The sequence below is a fragment of the Salmo salar genome, chromosome 15, assembly GCF_965601325.2.
Source record: "Salmo salar chromosome 15, fSalSal1, whole genome shotgun sequence".
In the NCBI taxonomy this organism is placed as follows: domain Eukaryota; kingdom Metazoa; phylum Chordata; class Actinopteri; order Salmoniformes; family Salmonidae; genus Salmo; species Salmo salar.
The window spans coordinates 60,450,698-60,469,489 of NC_138305.1; positions in this window are offsets into that span (position 1 = coordinate 60,450,698).

An 18,792-nucleotide genomic window follows, 5' to 3' on the forward strand; every position below is an offset into this window, starting at 1 on the left:
AACAGGTTTTCCTCAAGACTTTCCCTGTATTTAGCGCCATCCATCATTCCATCAATTCTGACCAGTTTCCCAGTCCCTGCCGACGAAAAACATCCTCACAGCATGATGCTGCCACCATCATAATTCGCTGTGGGTATGGTGTTCTCGGGGTGATGAGAGGTGTTGTGTTTGCGCCAGACATAGCGTTTTTCTTGATGGCCAAATAGCTCCATTTTAGTCTCATCTGACCAGAGTACCGTCTTCTATATGTTTGGGGAATCTCCAGACATGCCTTTTGGCAAGCAACAAACATGTTTGCTTATTTTTTTCTTTAACCTCTCTAGGGTCGGCGGGACGAAATCGTCCCACCTACGTAACAGCCAGTGGAATCCTGTGGCGCGTTATTCAAATACCTTAGAAATGCTATTACTTCAATTTCTCAAACATATGACTATTTTACACCATTTTAAAGACAAGACTCTCGTTAATCTAACCACACTGTCCGATTTCAAAAAGGCTATACAACGAAAGCAAAACATTAGATTATGTCAGCAGAGTACCCAGCCAGAAATAATCAGACACCCATTTTTCAAGCTAGCATATAATGTCACATAAACCCAAACCACAGCTAAATGCAGCACTAACCTTTGATGATCTTCATCAGATGACACACCTAGGACATTATGTTATACAATACATGCATGTTTTGTTCAATCAAGTTCATATTTATATCAAAAACCAGCTTTTTACATTAGCATGTGACGTTCAGAACTAGCATACCCCCCGCAAACTTCCGGTGAATTTACTAAACATTTACTAAATTACTCACGATAAACGTTCACAAAAAGCATAACAATTATTTTAAGAATTATAGATACAGAACTCCTCTATGCACTCGATATGTCCGATTTTAAAATAGCTTTTCGGTGAAAGCACATTTTGCAATATTCTAAGTAGATAGCCCGGCATCACAGGGCTAGCTATTTAGGCACCCAGCAAGTTTAGCACTCACCAAAGTCAGATTTACTATAAGAAAAATGTTATTACCTTTGGTGTTCTTCGTCAGAATGCACTCCCAGGACTTCTACTTCAATAACAAATGTTGGTTTTGTCCCAAATAATCCATTGTTATATCCAAATAGCGATGTTTTGTTTGTGCGTTCTAGACACTATCCGAAAGGGTAAATAAGGGTTACGCGCACAACGCATTTCGTGACAAAAATGTTCTAGATATTCCATTACTGTACTTCGAAGCATGTCAATCGCTGTTTATAATCCATTTTTATGCCATTTTTCTCATAAAAAAGCGATAATATTCCGACCGGGAATCTGTGTTTAGGTCCAAAGACGATAGAAAATAAAAACATGGGGTCGACTCGTGCACGCGCCTAAGCCCATTGTCCTCTGTTCGAGCACTTGCCAAAAGCGCTAATGTGTTTCAGCCTGGGGCTGGAATTACATCATTCAGCTTTTTCCCGCCTTCTGAGAGCCTATGGGAGCCGTAGGAAGTGTCACGTTACAGCAAAGATCCTCAGTCTTCAATAAACAGAGTCAAGAAGCTCAAGGAATGGTCAGACAGGCCACTTCCTGTTCAGAATCTTCTCAGGTTTTTGCCTGCCATATGAAACTTTAGGGTGTTTTCTATCCAAAGCCAATAATTATATGCATATTCTAGTTACTGGGCAGGAGTAGTAACCAGATTAAATCGGGTACGTTTTTTATCCGGCCGTGCAAATACTGCCCCCTATCCCCAACAGGTTAAGCAATGGCTTTTTTCTGGCCACTCTTCCGTAAAGCCCAGCTCTGTGGAGTGTACGGCTTAACTTGGTCCTATGGACAGATACTACAATCTCCGCTGTGGAGCTTTGTAGCTCCTTCAGGGTATCTTTGGTCTCTTGGTTTCCTCTCTGATTAATGACCTCCTTGCCTGGTCTGTGTGTTTTGGTGGGTGGCCATGTCTTGGCAGATTTGTTGTGGTGCCATATTCTTTCCATTTTTAAAATGCATTTAATGGTGCTCTGTGGGATGTTGAAAGTTTCAGATTTTTTTTATAATCAAACCCTGATCTGTACTTCTCCACAACTTTGTCCCTGACCTGTTTGGAGAGCTCCTTGGTCTTCATGGTGCCGCTTGCTTGGTGTGCCCCTTGCATAGTGGTGTTGCAGACTCTGGGGGCTTTCAGAAGAGGTGTATACAGTAGAAGTCGGAAGATTACATACCCTTAGTTTGGAGTCATTAAAACTTGTTTTTCAACCACTACACACATTTCTTGTTAACAAACTATAGTTTTGTCATGTCTGTTAGGACATCTACTTTGTGTATGATACAAGTAATTTTTCCAACATTTGTTTACAGACAGATTATTTCACTTAAAATTCAATGTATCACAATTCCAGTGGGTCAGAAGTTTACATACACTAAGTTGACTGTGCCTTTAAAAAACTTGGAAAAATCCAGAAAATGATGTCAGGGCTTTAGAAGCTTCTGATAGGCTAATTGACATCACTTGAGTCAATTGGAGGTGCACCTGTGGATGTATTTCATGGCCTACCTTCAAACCTATTGCCCTTTTGCTTGACATCAAGGGATAATCAAAAGAAATCAGCCCAAAAAATTGTAGACCTCCACAAGTATGGTTCATTCTTGGGAGCAATTTCCAAATGCTTGAATGTACCACGTTCATCTGTACAAACAATAGTAAACAACTATAAACACCATGGGACCACGCAGCCGTCATACCGCTCAGGAAGGAGATGTGTTCTGTCTCCTAGAGAGGAATGTACTTTGGTGCGAAAAGTGCAAATCAATCCCAGAACAACAGCAAAGAACTTTGTGAAGATGCTGGAGGAAACAGGTACAAAAGTATCTATATCCACAGTAAAACGAGTCCTATATTGACATAACCTGAAAGACCGCTCTACAAGGAAGAAGCCACTGCTCCAAAACCGCCATAAAAAAGCCAGACTACGGTTTGCAACTGCACATGTCGACAAAGATTGTAATTTTGGGAGAAATGTTCTCTGGTCTGATGAAACACAAATAGAACTGTTTGGCCATAATGACCATCGTTATGTTTGGAGGAAAAAGGGGGAGGCTTGCAAGCCGAATAACACCATCCCATTCGTGAAGCACGGGGGTGGCAACATCATGTTGTGGGGGTACTTTGCTGCAGGAGGGACTGGTGCACTTCACAAAATAAATGGCATCATGAGGAAGGACAATTATGTGGATATATTGAAGCAACATCTCAAGACAGCAGTCAGGAAGTTAAAACTTGGTTGCAAATGCATCTTCCAAATGGACAATGTCCCCAAGCATACTTCCAAAGTTGTGGCAAAATAGCTCAAGGACAACAAAGTCAAGGTATTGAAGTGGCCATCACAAAGCCCTGACCTCAATCCCATAGAAAATGTATGGGCAGAACTGAAAAAGCATGTGCAAAAAGGAGGCCTACAAACCTGACTCGGCTACACCAGCTCTGTCAGGAAGAATGGGCCAAAATTTACCCAACTTATTGTGGGAAGCTTGTGGAATGCTACCCGAAACGTTTGACTCAAGTTAACCTTTCTGGCTCTGGCATTCCGCTAGCAACCCACCTCGACAACATCCGGTGAAATCGCAGAGCGCCAAATTCAAAATACAGAAATAGTCATAATAAACATTCTTAAAAATACAAGTGTTATTCATCGGCTTAAAGATTAATTTATTGTTAATCCAGCCGCTCTGACAGATTTCAAAAAGACTTTACGGCGAAAGCATACAATGTGATTATCTGAGGACAGTGCCCCGCTTACAAAAGCATACAAACATTTTACAAGCAAGTAAAGGAATTACAAAAGTCAGAAATAGCGATAAAATTAATCACTTACCTTTGAAGATCTTCATATGGTTGCAGTCACAAGAGACCCAGCTACACAATAAATGTTCATTTTGTTCGATTAAATTTCCTCTTTATATCCCAAAAACTCAGTTTTGTTGGCGCGTTTTGTTCAGTAATCCACTGGCTTAAAGGCAGTCAAAACATGCAGACGAATACATCCTAATAGTACCGGTAAAGTTCGTTGAAACATGTCAAACGATGTTTATAATTAATCCTCAGGTTGTCAATTGTCTAAATAATCGATAATATTTCAACCGGACAATAGCGTAGTCAATAGTAAGGAAAAACAACGAATGGCACGCACTCGGGCTCGCACTCAGTCACACGCGCAAAACAACACTGCATGATTCTACAGTCCACTGACAGAAAGGTCTCATTCTTCTTCATTTTTCAGAAAACACCTTGAAACAATGTCTAAAGACTGTTGACATTTAGTGGAAGCCATAGGAACTGCAATCTGGGTCCTTACCCATTAGATTCTCTATAGGCATTCAAATGAAAATACCCATATAAAAAAAATCCCACTTCCTGGATGGATTTTCCTCAGATTTTTGCCTGCCATACCAGTTCTGTTATACTCACAGACATTATTTAACAGTTTTGGAAACTTTAGAGTGTTTTCTATCCAAATCTACCAATTATATGCATATCCTAGCCGGTTTACTTTGGGCACGCTTCTAATTCAGACGTCAAAATACTGCCCCCAAGCCATAACAAGTTAAACAATTTAAAGACAATGCTACCAAATACTAATTGAGTGTATGTAAATTTCTGTCCCACTGGGAATGCGATGAAAGAAATACAAGCTGAAATAAATAATTCTCTCTAATATTATTCTGACATTTAACATTCTTAAAATAAAGTGGTGATCCTAACTGACCTAAGACATGGAATTTTTACTAGGATTAACCTGTTAGGGCTAGGGGGCAGTATTGACACGGCCGGATAAAAACGTACCCGATTTAATCTGGTTACTACTCTTGCCCAGTAACTAGAATATGCATATAATTATTGGCTTTGGATAGAAAACACCCTAAAGTTTCTAAAACTGTTTGAATGGTGTCTGTGAGTATAACAGAACTCATATGGCAGGCAAAAACCTGAGAAGATTCTGAACAGGAAGTGGCCTGTCTGACAAGTTGTTGTTCATCTTGGCTCTTTTTATTGAAGACTGAGGATCTTTGCTGTAACGTGACACTTCCTACGGCTCCCATAGGCTCTCAGAGCCCGTGAAAAAGCTGAATGATATCGAGGCAGCCCCAGGCTGACACACATTATCGCGTTTGGATAGTGGCTGGTCAGAGTACTCTGAGACTCAGGCTCGTGCACGAGATGTTTTTATTTTCTCTCTGTTTGTACGTATACACGCTTTCCCGGTCGGAATATTATCGCTTTTTTACGAGAAAAATGGCACAAAAATTGATTTTAAACAGCGGTTGACATGCTTCGAAGTACGGTAATGGAATATTTAGACATTTTTTGTCACGAAATGCGCCATGCTCGTCACCCTTATTTACCCTTTCGGATAGTGTCTTGAACGCACAAACAAAACGCCGCTATTTGGATATAACTATGGATTATTTGGGACCAAACCAACATTTGTTATTGGAGTAGAAGTCCTGGGAGTGCATTCTGACGAAGAACACCAAAGGTAATAACATTTTTCTTATAGTAAATCTGACTTTGGTGAGTGCTAAACTTGCTGGGTGTCTAAATAGCTAGCCCTGTGATGCCAAGCTATCTACTTAGAATATTGCAAAATGTGCTTTCACCGAAAAGCTATTTTAAAATCGGACATATCGAGTGCATAGAGGAGTTCTGTATCTATAATTCTTAAAATAATTGTTATGTTTTTTGTGAACGTTTATCGTGAGTAATTTAGTACATTCACCGGCAGTGTTCGGTGGGAATGGTAGTAGCATGCTAGTCACATGCTAATGTAAAAAGCTGGTTTTTGATATAAATATGAACTTGATTGAACAAAACATGCATGTATTGTATAACATAATGTCCTAGGGTTGTCATCTGATGAAGATCATCAAAGGTTAGTGCTGCATTTAGCTGTAGTTTGGGTTTATGTGACATTATATGCTAGCTTGAAAAATGGGTGTCTGATTATTTCTGGCTGGGTACTCTGCTGACATAATCTAATCTTTTGCTTTCGTTGTAAAGCCTTTTTGAAATCGGACAGTGTGGTTAGATTAACCTGTTAGGGTTAGGGGGCAGTATTGAGACGGCTGGATAAAAAACGAACCCGATTTTATCTGGTTACTACTCCTGCCCAGTAACTAGAATATGCATATAATTATTGTCTTTGGATAGAAAACACTCCAAAGTTTCTAAAACTGTTTGAACGGTGTCTGTGAGTATAACAGAACTCAAATGGCAGGTCAAAACCTGAGAGATTCCTTTACAGGAAGTGGCCTGTCTGACCATTTATTGTCTTTCTTTGACATCTCATTCAATTACAAAGGATCTCTGCGGTAACGTGACAATTCCCACGGCTCCAATAGGCTCTCAGAGCCCGGGAAAAACCTGAATGTCGTCATTTCAGCCCCAGGCTGAAACACATTATCGCTTTTCTCAAGTGGCCGATCAAGGGACTGTGGGCTTAGGCGCGTGCACTGGTCGCCCCCGTCTTTGTGTTTTTTCCTCTGTTTGCCGAAAAGGAGATTCCCGGTCGGAATATTATCGCTTTTTTACGAGATAAATTGCATAAAAATTGATTTTAAACAGCGGTTGACATGCTTCGAGGTACGGTATTGGAATATTTAGAAATGTTTTGTCACGAATTGCGCCATGCGCACGACCCTGATTTACTATTTCGGATAGTGTCTGGGACGCACGAACAAAACGCCGCTATTCGGATATAACGATGGATTATTTTGGACCAAACCAACATTTGTTATTGAAGTAGCAGCCCTGGGAGTGCATTCTGATGAAGACAACAAAAGGTAATCAAACTTTTATAATAGTAAATCTGATTTTGGTGAAGGCTAAACTTGCCGGGTGTCGAAATAGCTAGCCCGTGATGGCTGGGCTATGTACTTAGAATATTGCAAAATGTGCTTTCACCAAAAAGCTATATTAAAATCGGACATATCGAGTGCATAGAGGAGTTCTGTATCTATAATTCTTAAAATAATTGTTATGCTTTTTGTGAACGTTTATCGTGAGTAATTTAGTAAATTGTTAGTAAATTCCCCGGATGTTTGCGGGGGGTATGCTAGTTCTGAACGTCACATGCTAATGTAAAAAGCTGTTTTTTGATATAAATATGAACTTGATTGAACAAAACATGCATGTATTGTATAACATAATGTCCTAGGTGTGTCATCTGATGAAGATCATCAAAGGTTAGTGCTGCATTTAGCTGTCTTCTGGGTTTTTGTGACATTATATGCTAGCTTGAAAAATGGGTGTCTGATTATTTCTGGCTTGGTACTCTGCTGACATAATCTAATGTTTTGCTTTCGTTGTAAAGCCTTTTTGAAATCGGACAGTGTGGTTAGATTAACGAGAGTCTTGTCTTTAAATAGCTGTAAAATAGTCATATGTTTGAGAAATTGAAGTAATAGGATTTTTAAGGTATTTGAAAATCGCGCCACAGGCTTCAACTGGCTGCTACGTAGGTGGGACGAATTCGTCCCGCCTAGCCCATAGAGGTTAAAATGGTGTAAAATAGTCATATGTTTGAAAAATTGAAGGTTTTGCATTTTTGAGGTATTTGAATATCGCGCCACGGGATTACACTGGCTGTTGAGCCCATAGAGGTTAAATGTCAGGATTTTTGAAAAACTAAGTTTAAATGTATTTGGCTAAGGTATATGTAATCTTCCGACTTCAACTGTATATACTGAGATCATGTGACAGATCATGTGACACTTAGATTGCACACAGGTGGACTTTATTTAACTAATTATGTGACTTCTGAAGGTAATTGGTTGCACCAGATCATATTTAGGGTCTTCATAGCAAAGGGGTTGAAAATGTACATTTACACGCACTACTTTTCCATGGGTTTTTTTGTAAAATGTTTTGAGAAAGACAAATTAAAAGCGCCCACACATTTCCAGCAGGTGGGTGTCAGTGCAGATCTCTTTCAGAGGGCAGTCCTCTCAGTAGCTGCTAATTCTGTAAGTACAGGTCATCAGCAACAGTACATTACAACAATGGAAATAGATGAAGACCCACGGATCGGAACACAACTCATCTTGCCCATTTGCATGGTTCGGTGCTCTCGGATGATTATGTCATTATCAAAGACCTCTATGTGCATGTCTATGTGCAAGTGGGCAGGGTGACAGGTGGGGAAACAAACCCATTTACATCCAAGGAGTTCCAGTACTCTCTTTTTCTCTGTCTGTCTGCCTGTCTCTCTCTCGCTCTCACATTTTCTAGTACTGTCTGTGCCTCAGGATGATCATCCATCCCCAGCCCACCTCCTGGACCCCTCCAGCACCACTGCCCAGTGACCCTGCTGGGCCGCAGGTGGAAGTAGCCCCCTTGGGCCTGATCTCCTTCATGTGATGGAGGGGTACACAAAAAGAAGGAAAAGGAGTCAATGACAACCTCTTCCCTCCTTCCTCCAATATCCCCTCCATCCATATAACGAGCAAGGGATAGCAGATGTAACAAGACCTCATTAGGTAGGCAGGACTTAAGACAACATGGCAGAGAGGAGAGAGCAGCAACCTCTGACATCAGCATGTATCCAGTGTTTCTGCCGTACATGTCCAACATTTCATGTTCCTCTTCAAGACAGACCACGTGCACAACCTCCCGCTGTCACCTCTGTCATTCTGACTGACTGGTGTGTGTGTGCGTGTGTGTGTGCACGTCTGTCTAATTTAGCTTCTTCCTCACGACTATTTTAACATCGATATTTACATTCGACTTGATAATAAAACTGGTTGTAATGAATGTGAATAAGAATAACCTATTAATACCATCACCACAGTCTCAAGCCTTCTGGAGTGTCAGAGCTTTTCTGAAACATTATCTCAGTAATGCCGGGCATTGTTGAGGAAAGGTGTGAGGAGTCATAATGTGTCTCATTCTATGCTAATGTCTGTGTTTTACACAGCAATCAGGTGACAGATGATGATTGCACGACGTGAGAGGTGTGTGTGTGTGTGTGTGTGTGTGTGTGTCTGTGTGAGACACCATTAGTGACATCGCAGGTCCTCTTCAGGAATACAATGGTCGGTGAAATTGCTTTAATGGAAAAGGCTAATGTGAGACACAATTCACACAAGCACACACACACACACCTCCTCAGCTACTCACTCAGGCTCAGAAGAGGACGGTAACTAGGAAATATATTACTTATGCACAAAAAATACTAAAGCAGCTACAGCAATATACAGCTGCTTGTGAGAGTGGTTGTGTGGGGTGGAACCTGCAGTCCTAAACCACTGAATATTCCATCCATCTCAGTAAGTAATGCAGGGATCACATTTCACATTCTGTGATAGCTTTCCCTCATTATTAGCTGAAGAACCTTTGGGGGGCAGGATATAAGTCTAAATCCCGCTATGCCCTCAGACGAAACATCAAACGAGCAAAGCGTAAATACAGGACTAAAATTGAATCCTACTACACCGGCTCTGACGCTCGTCAGATGTGGCAGGGCTTGCAGACTATTGCAGACCACAAAGGGAAACCCAGCCGCGAGCTGCCCAGTGACACAAGCCTACCAGATGAGCTAAATGCTCTTTGAGGCAAGCAACACTGAAGCACGAATGAGAGCACCAGCTGTTCCGGACGATTGTGGGATCACGCTCTCCGTAGCCAATGTGAGCAAGACATTTAACCTGTTAGGGCTAGGGGGCAGTATTGACACGGCCGGATAAAAAAGTACCCGATTTAATCTGGTTACTACTCCTGCCCAGTAACTAGAATATGCATATAATTATTGGCTTTGGATAGAAAACACCCTAAAGTTTCTAAAACTGTTTGAATGGTGTCTGTGAGTATAACAGAACTCATATGGCAGGCAAAAACCTGAGAAAATTCCTTACAGGAAGTGGCCTGTCTGACCATTTCTTGCCCTCCTTGATCATCTCTAACAAAAACAGGGGATCTCTGGCATGACGTGACACTTCCTACGGCTCCCATGGGCTCTCAGAAGGCGGGAAAAAGCTGAATGATGTAATTCCATCCCCAGGCTGAAACACATTAGCGCGTTTGGCAACTGCTCTATCAGAGGGCCATCAGACTGAGGCTCGTGCATGAGGGGATAGCATGCTTTTACTTTCACTCTCTTTGTATTAAAATAGTAAAATAGACATATGTTTCAGAAATTGAAGTAATAGCATTTCTAAGGTATTTGAATAACGCGCCACGGGATTCAACTGGCTGTTGAGTAGCCCAGAGAGGTTAAACGGCCTCCTACTCAAACTCAGAAGCTAGGATATGCATATAATTAATACTTGTGGATAGAAAACACCCCAAAGTTTCTAAAACTGTTTGAATGGTGTCTGTGAGTATAACAGAACTCATATGGCAGTCAAAACCCCGAAACCGATCGTAACAGGATGTGGAATTCTGAATTGCAGACTCAACTTCACCACTTTGCCTGTAATTCACACAGTGAGCAATGGTTCATTGAGCACTTCCTATTGCTTCCACTAGATGTCCCCAGTCTTTACAAAGTGATTTGAGCCTTCTACTGTGAAAACTGAATGAATGAGACGCAGTGGAACGTGGTCACACGGAGAGGGCCATCACCATTATGACGCCGGCGCCCCTGGCTACCCTCCCCTTTCGAAACGTTTTGAAACAATGCAATCGTCCCCCTTGAATCTTATTGGAGCTCTGGTTGAAAAAGGCCCTAAAGATTTATGTTATACAACGTTTGACATGTTTGAACGAACCTAAATTAAAAAAAAATGCATTTTATTGAAAGAGTAGTCCCGCAGCCGATGGAAGTTTTGGAGCAGCCTTCGGAACGCGCTAACAAGAACAAGCTATTGGGATGTAAAGGATTAACTTTTTCGAACGAAAATACATTTGTTGTGGACCTGGGATTCCTGGAAGTGCTTTCTGAGGAAGATAATCAAAGGTAAGGGATTATTGACAATAGTATACAAGACTAGATTTGATATGTGATTGTTCCAAGATGGCGCTGGCCTGTAACGGTAGCCTATTTTTCTGAGTATCGCATCCCCTTTTATCGCAAAGTGTGATTACCCAGTAAAGTTATTTTTAAATCTGGCATTACAGGTGCTTTCAAGAGATATTCATCTATAAATCTTAGAATGACAATATTACATTTTTTAAATGTTTTCGAATAGTAATTTAGTAAATTGTAGCGCTGTTTCACCGGATGCATTTGAGGGAAAATAGTCAACGTTACGCGCCGATGTAAAATGCTGTTTTTATATATAAATATGAACTTTATCGAACAAAAGAATGCATGTATTGTGTAACATGATGTCCTAGGGGTGTCATCTGATGAAGATTGTCAAAGGTTAGTGCTGCATTTAGCTGTTTTTTGGTTATTTGTGATGCATGTGGTTGGTAGGAAAATGGCTATGTGGCTACTTTTACGATATACTCCTCTAACATAATCTAATGTTTTGCTTTTGCTGTAAAGCCCTTTTGAAATCGGACAACGTGGTTCGATTCAGGAGAGGTGTATCTATAAAACGATATAACATAGTCCTATATTTCCAAAAAAATATATATTACATTTCGTTATGCTAATGAAGATAGGATTTTTCGCTGGATGCTTTACGGAAGAGTGGCCAGAAAAAGGCATTGCTTAAAGAATAAAATAAGCAAACACATTTGTTGTTTGCCAGAAGGCATGTGGGAGACTCCCCAAACATATGGAAGAAGGTATTCTGGTCAGATGAGACTAAAATTAAGCTTTTTGGACATCAAGGAAAATGCTATGTCTGGCACAAACCCAACACCTCTCATCACCCGAAAATGCCATCCCCACAGTGAAGCATAGTTGTGGCAGCATCATGCTGTGAGGATGTTTTTCATCAGCAAGGACTGGGAAACTGGTCAGAATTGAATGAATGATGGATTGCACTACATACAGAGAAAGTCTTGAGGGAAACCTGTTTCAGTCTTCCGGAAATTTGAGACTGGGACGGAGGTTCACCTTCCAGCAGGACAATGACCCTAAGCATACTGCTCAAGCAACACTCGAGTTGTTTAAGTGGAAGCATTTAAATGTCTTGGAATGGCCTAGCCAAAGCCCAGACCTCAATCCAATTGAGAATCTGTGGTATGACTTAAAGATTGCTGTACACCAGCGGAACCCATCCAACTTGAAGGAGCTGGAGCAGTTTTGCCTTGAAAAATGGGCAGAAATCCCAGTGGCTAGATGTGCCAAGCTTACAGACACATACCTCAAGAGACTTGCAGCTGTAATTGCTGCAAAAGATTGCTCAAATATTCAGAATTTTTTGTCTTATTTCTTGTTTGTTTCAAAAGAAAAAATATTTTGCATCTTCAAAGTGGTAGGCATGTTGTGTAAATCAAACTATACAAACCCTCCAAAATCTATTTTAATTCCAGGTTGTAAGGCAACAAAATAGGAAAAATACCAAGGGGGTGAATACTTTCGCAAGCCAATGTATGTGAGAATACTGTTCATTGACTACAGCTCAGCATTAAACACCATAGTACCCACAAAGCAAAGCTAAGGACCCTGGGGCTTAACCTGTTGGGGATAGGGGGCAGTATTTACACGGCCGGATAAAAAACCTACCCGATTTAATCTGGTTACTACTCCTGCCCAGTAACTAGAATATGCATATAATTATTGGCTTTGGATAGAAAACACCCTAAAGTTTCTAAAACTGTTTGAATGGTGTCTGTGATTATAACAGAACTCATATGGCAGGCAAAAACCTGAGAAGATTTCATGCAGGAAGTGGCCTGTCTGACAAGGTGTTGTTTTTCTTGCCTCTGTTTATTGAAGAGTCAGGATCTTAGCTGTAACGTGACACTTCCTACGGCTCCAATAGGCTTTCAGAGCCCGGGAAAAAGCTGAACGATGTCGAGGCAGCCCCAGGCTGAAACACATAATCGCCTTTGCCAAGTGGCCGATCAGAGGACAAAGGAATTAGGCGCGTGCCCGAGTCGACCCCATGCTGTATTTTCTTTCGGCTGTTTACATAATTGCAGATTCCCGGTCGGAATATTATTGCTTTTTTACGAGAAAAATGGCATAAAAATTGATTTTAAACAGCGGTTGACATGCTTCGAAGTACGGTAATGAAATATTTAGAAATCTTTTGTCACGAAATGCGCCGTGCGCGTGACCCTTATTTACCATTCGGATAGTGTCCTGAACGCACGAACCAAACGCCGCTGTTGGAACATAACTATGGATTATTTTGGAGAAAACCAACATTTGTTATTGAAGTAGAAGTCCTGGGAGTGCATTCTGACGAAGAACAGGAAAGGTAATCAAACTTTTGTAATAGTAAATCTGATTTTGGTGAAGGCTAAACTTGCTGGGTGTCTAAATAGCTAGCCCTGTGATGCCGGGCTATCTACTTAGAATATTGCAAAATGTGCTTTCACCGAAAAGCTATTTTAAAATCGGACATATCGAGTGCATAGAGGAGTTCTGTATCTATAATTCTTAAAATAATTGTTATGCTTTTTGTGAACGTTTATCGTGAGTAATTTAGTAAATTGTTAGTGAATTCACCGGAAGTTTGCGGGGGGGTATGCTAGTTCTGAACGTCACATGCTAATGTAAAAAGCTGGTTTTTGATATAAATATGAACTTGATTGAACAAAACATGCATGTATTGTATAACATAATGTCCTAGGTGTGTCATCTGATGAAGATCATCAAAGGTTAGTGCTGCATTTAGCTGTCTTCTGGGTTTTTGTGACATTATATGCTAGCTTTAAAAATGGGTGTCTGATTATTTCTGGCTGGGTACTCTGCTGACATAATCTAATGTTTTGCTTTCGTTGTAAAGCCTTTTTGAAATCGGACAGTGTGGTTAGATTAACGAGAGTCTTGTCTTTAAATAGCTGTAAAATAGTCATATGTTTGAGAAATTGAAGTAATAGGATTTTTAAGGTTTTGAAAATCGCGCCACAGGCTTCAACTGGCTGTTACGTAGGTGGGACGAATTCGTCCCGCCTACCCCAGAGAGGTTAAAGACAAGACTCTCATTAATCTAACCACACTGTGACAAATAATTTCTAAATATTCCATTACCGTACTTCGAATCATGTCAACCGCTGTTTAAAATCAATTTTTTATACAATTTTTCTCGTAAAAAAGCGATAATATTCCGACCGGGATAGCGTCTATACGTACAAAGAGAGAGAAAATAAAAACATCTCGTGCCCTCGTGCACGAGCCTGAGTCTCAGAGTACTCTGACCGGCCACTATCCAAACGCGATAATGTGTTTCAGCCTGGGGCTGCCTCGATATCATTCAGCTTTTTCCCGGGTTCTGAGAGCCTATGGGAGCCGTAGGAAGTGTCACGTTACAGCAAAGATCCTCAGTCTTCAATAAAAAGAGCCAAGATGAACAACAACTTGTCAGACAGGCCACTTCCTGCATGGAATCTTCTCAGGTTTTGGCCTGCCATATGAGTTCTGTTATACTCACAGACACCATTCAAACAGTTTTAGAAACTTTAGGGTGTTTTCTATCCAAAGCCAATAATTATATGCATATTCTAGTTACTGGGCAGGAGTAGTAACCAGATATAATCGGGTATGTGTTTTATCCGGCCGTGTAAATACTGCCCCCTATCCCCAACAGGTTAAGAGTGTGCTCCTAATCTCAGCTCTTTACCTGTATAAAAGACACCAGCGAGCCAGAAATCTTTCTGATTGAGAGGGGATCAAATACTTATTTCCCTCATTAAAATGCAAATCGACAAATTGACATGCGTTTTTCTGGATATTTTTGTTGTTATTCTGTCTCTCACTGTTCAAATAAACCTACCATTAAAATTATAGACTTATAATTTCTTTGTCAGTGGGCAAACGTACAAAATCAGCAGGGGATCAAATACTTTTTTCCCTCACTGTATGCTTGTCAACAACAGCAAGTGTTTGCATGATCAGAATTGATAACCAAACATGGGATATTAATTATTGCATGATTAAACTGAGACCTGACTCCGAGCCAGCAACTGGTGTACAGAATCCAATCTAAGCAATCAACTGCTTTTTCTCTCATGTCGTTTCTCTCAGGGGTGTGACAGGAGTCCACTTGGAGTGATCATGGAGAGAGATTTGTTCCAAACTTCTCTTATGTTGCCGGTATACTCGTTGACGAATGGACAAGGCATAATGGGTAGTAAAGGTGGTGGCGGCCCAGATGAGACATTGAAAATGGGACATTATCATGGGCCATCCACTTTGAACTATGAAGCCATCTGAAGAAGACAATGAAGAGACGCCGGGGGGGGGGGGGGGGGGGGGGGTTGTTCAACTGTGCCCATAATTGATTTAGACGTAAAAAATATTTGGGGGTATCATGATTGTGGAGGTCTACACACTGCTAAATGTATAATAATTAAGACACTGATCTGTAATTATAATCGTGATAAGTTATAAGATAATTATATATTAACCTCTGACATCTAGACGTTCCGCTAGCAGAACACCTGCTCCAATATCCAATGATAGGCGTGGCGCGAATTACAAATTCCTCAAAAATACAAAAACTTCAATTTTTCAAACATATGACTATTTCACAGCATTTTAAAGACAAGACTCTCCTTTATCTAACCACACTGTCCGATTTCAAAAAGGCTTTACAGCGAAAGCAAAACATTAGATTATGTCAGCAGAGTACCAAGCCAGAAATAATCAGACACCCATTTTTCAAGCTAGCATATAATGTCACATAAACCCAAACCACAGCTAAATGCAGCACTAACCTTTGATGATCTTCATCAGATGACAACCCTAGGACATTATGTTATACAATACATTAATGTTTTGTTCAATCAAGTTCATATTTATATCAAAAAACAGCTTTTTACATTAGCATGTGACGTTCAGAACTAGCATACCCTCCGCAAACTTCCGAGGAATTTGCTAACAATTTACTAAATTACTCACGATAAACGTTCACAAAAAGCATAACAATTATTTTAAGAATTATAGATACAGAACTCCTCTATGCACTCGATATGTCCGATTTTAAAATAGCTTTTTGGTGAAAGCACATTTTGCAATATTCTAAGTACATAGCCCAGGCATCACGGGCTAGCTATTTAGACACCCGGCAAGTTTAGCACTCACCAATATCAGATTTACTATTATAAAAGTTTGATTACCTTTTGTTGTCTTCGTCAGAATGCACTCCCAGGACTGCTACTTCAATAACAAATGTTGGTTTGGTCCAAAATAATCCATCGTTATATCCGAATAGCGGCGTTTTGTTCGTGCGTCCCAGACACTATCCCAATGGTAAAGAAGGGTCGCGCGCATGGCGCAATTCGTGACAAAAAAAATCGAAATATTCCATTACCGTACTTCGAAGCATGTCAACCGCTGTTTAAAATCCATTTTTATGCAATTTTTCTCGTAAAAAAGCGATAATATTCCGACCGGGAATCTCCTTTTCGGCAAACAGAGGAAAAATCACAAAGACGGGGGCGGCCAGGGCACGCGCCTAAGCCCACAGTCCCTTGATCGGCCACTTGAGAAAGGCGATAATGTGTTTCAGCCTGGGGCTGGGATGACGACATTCAGGTTTTTCCCGGGCTCTGAGCGCCCATGGAAGACGTAGGAAGTGTCACGTTAGAGCAGAGATCCTTTGTAAAAGATAGAGATGGCAAAGAAGTTCAAGAAATGGTCAGACAGGCCACTTCCTGTAAAGGAATCTCTCAGGTTTTGACCTGCCATTTGAGTTCTGTTATACTCACAGACACCATTCAAACAGTTTTAGAAACTTTGGAGTGTTTTCTATCCAAAGCCAATAATTATATGCATATTCTAGTTACTGGGCAGGAGTAGTAACCAGATTAATCGGGTACGTTTTTTATCCAGCTGTGAAAATACTGCCCCCTAGCCATAACAGGTTAATATAAATGTACATTCTGCCAATGTTAATGTGTGTTAAATTGAGGGTTTTCCCTTTGAGTGATAGGACCAATGTGAGTCACTGAGCAATGTCATTCTACATTTTGGTTAGATAATTATTTGGCTTTCGATTATGATTTGGAAACTGAATGATTTTTAAAACTAGCTGATTGATTTGAGTTTAGTATGTTAATAACTATATGAGTGAAGCAATTCATGTATTAGGGATAGATTGTTTTGATTGCTGTTATTTAAACTAATTGCGAGATGTGTAATGAAGTTGTGTGAACTAAAGATGTTGACACTATTCTCAGCATGCCCTGGTGAATTGAGAGTGTGAACTCTGATCCTGAGAGTGAACTGATCCTAATCTATTTGATTTATATCCATTACCAAATTACATTTTTGATGATAATGATAATACTCAGGAACTATAGCCGGTTTATGCTTATAGAGACTATAGGAGTTGCCTTATAAATAGTGGAATCATGATGCTTGTCCTGGGTCATGTTCATTAGGCACCAACGGAATAAATGTAACTTAAACCGGGAGTCACTACCTGGATATCTCCAACAAGATATGCAAATTTTAGTTTCTGGTATGGAAATAGTTATTTCCACTATGCTGACCAATGGGAGTATGCTCAGTATCAACATTATAGTTTGTTTCACACTGATGGAAAATGTACTTTGATTTAGATTGCTGATAATTTCTTAATGATATTTTAATGTTTATATCATTCCCAATGAAAGATAATTCTTATGTTAACGTTAAAGACTCAATGAACGAACGGATGGTCATATACGATGGTTGTATACTAGTGCAAGGAAGTTTTTTTCCTTATATGTTTGAGTTAAAAGTTGCTTGATGCCCTATTTGTTTTCTACATGTTAATTAATAACCTGTTGGGGCTAGGGGGCAGTGTTGAGAATTTTGAAAAAAATATGTGCCCATTTTTAACTGCCTCCTACACCAACTCAGAAGCTAGAATATGCATATTGTTGTCCAGGTTTGGATAGAAAACACTCTGAATTTTCTAAAACTGTTTGAATGGTGTCTGTAAGTATAACAGAACTCATATGGCAGTCAAAACCCTGAGACATATTCTGACAGGAAGTGGATACCTGATGTGTTGAATTACCTTTATGCCTATGCCATTGAAACACACAGGGGCTTATTAATCGTTGAGCACTTCCTATGGCTTCCACTAGATGTCACCAGTCTTTACAAAGTGTTTTGAGTCTTATACTGTGAGATCTGACCGAACAAGAGCCTTGGAACGGTGGTGGCCGATTAGACTCTGGCGCACGAGTTCATGTTGGGTACTCTCGTTCCAATACGTTTTAAAAGAGAATGCAATCGTCCGCCTTGAATATTATTCATGTTCTGGTTAAAAAAGGCACTAATGATTTATGCTATACAACGTTTGACATGTTTGAACGAACGTAAATATTTTTTTTCCCCTCGTTCATGAAGAGAAGTCCGGCGGGCATAGATCATGTGCTAACAACACGGAGCTTTTTGGACATAAATTATGAGCTTTTTTGAACAAAACTACATTTGTTATGGACCTGGGATTCCTGGAAGTGACATCTGATGAAGAGAATCAAAGGTAATGGATTATTTACATAGTATTTTCGATTTTAGATCTCTCCAACATGGCGGTTAGTCTGTATCGCAAAGCGTATTTTTCTGGGCGCAGTGCTCAGATTATTGCAAAGTGTGATTTCCCAGTAAGGTTATTTTTAAATCTGGTAATCCGGTTGCGTTCAAGAGATGTAAATCTATAATTCTTTGAATGACAATATAATATTTTACCAATGTTTTCGAATAGTAATTATTTAATTTGTTGTGCTGATTGACTGGCGGTTATTGGAGGTAAACGATTTCC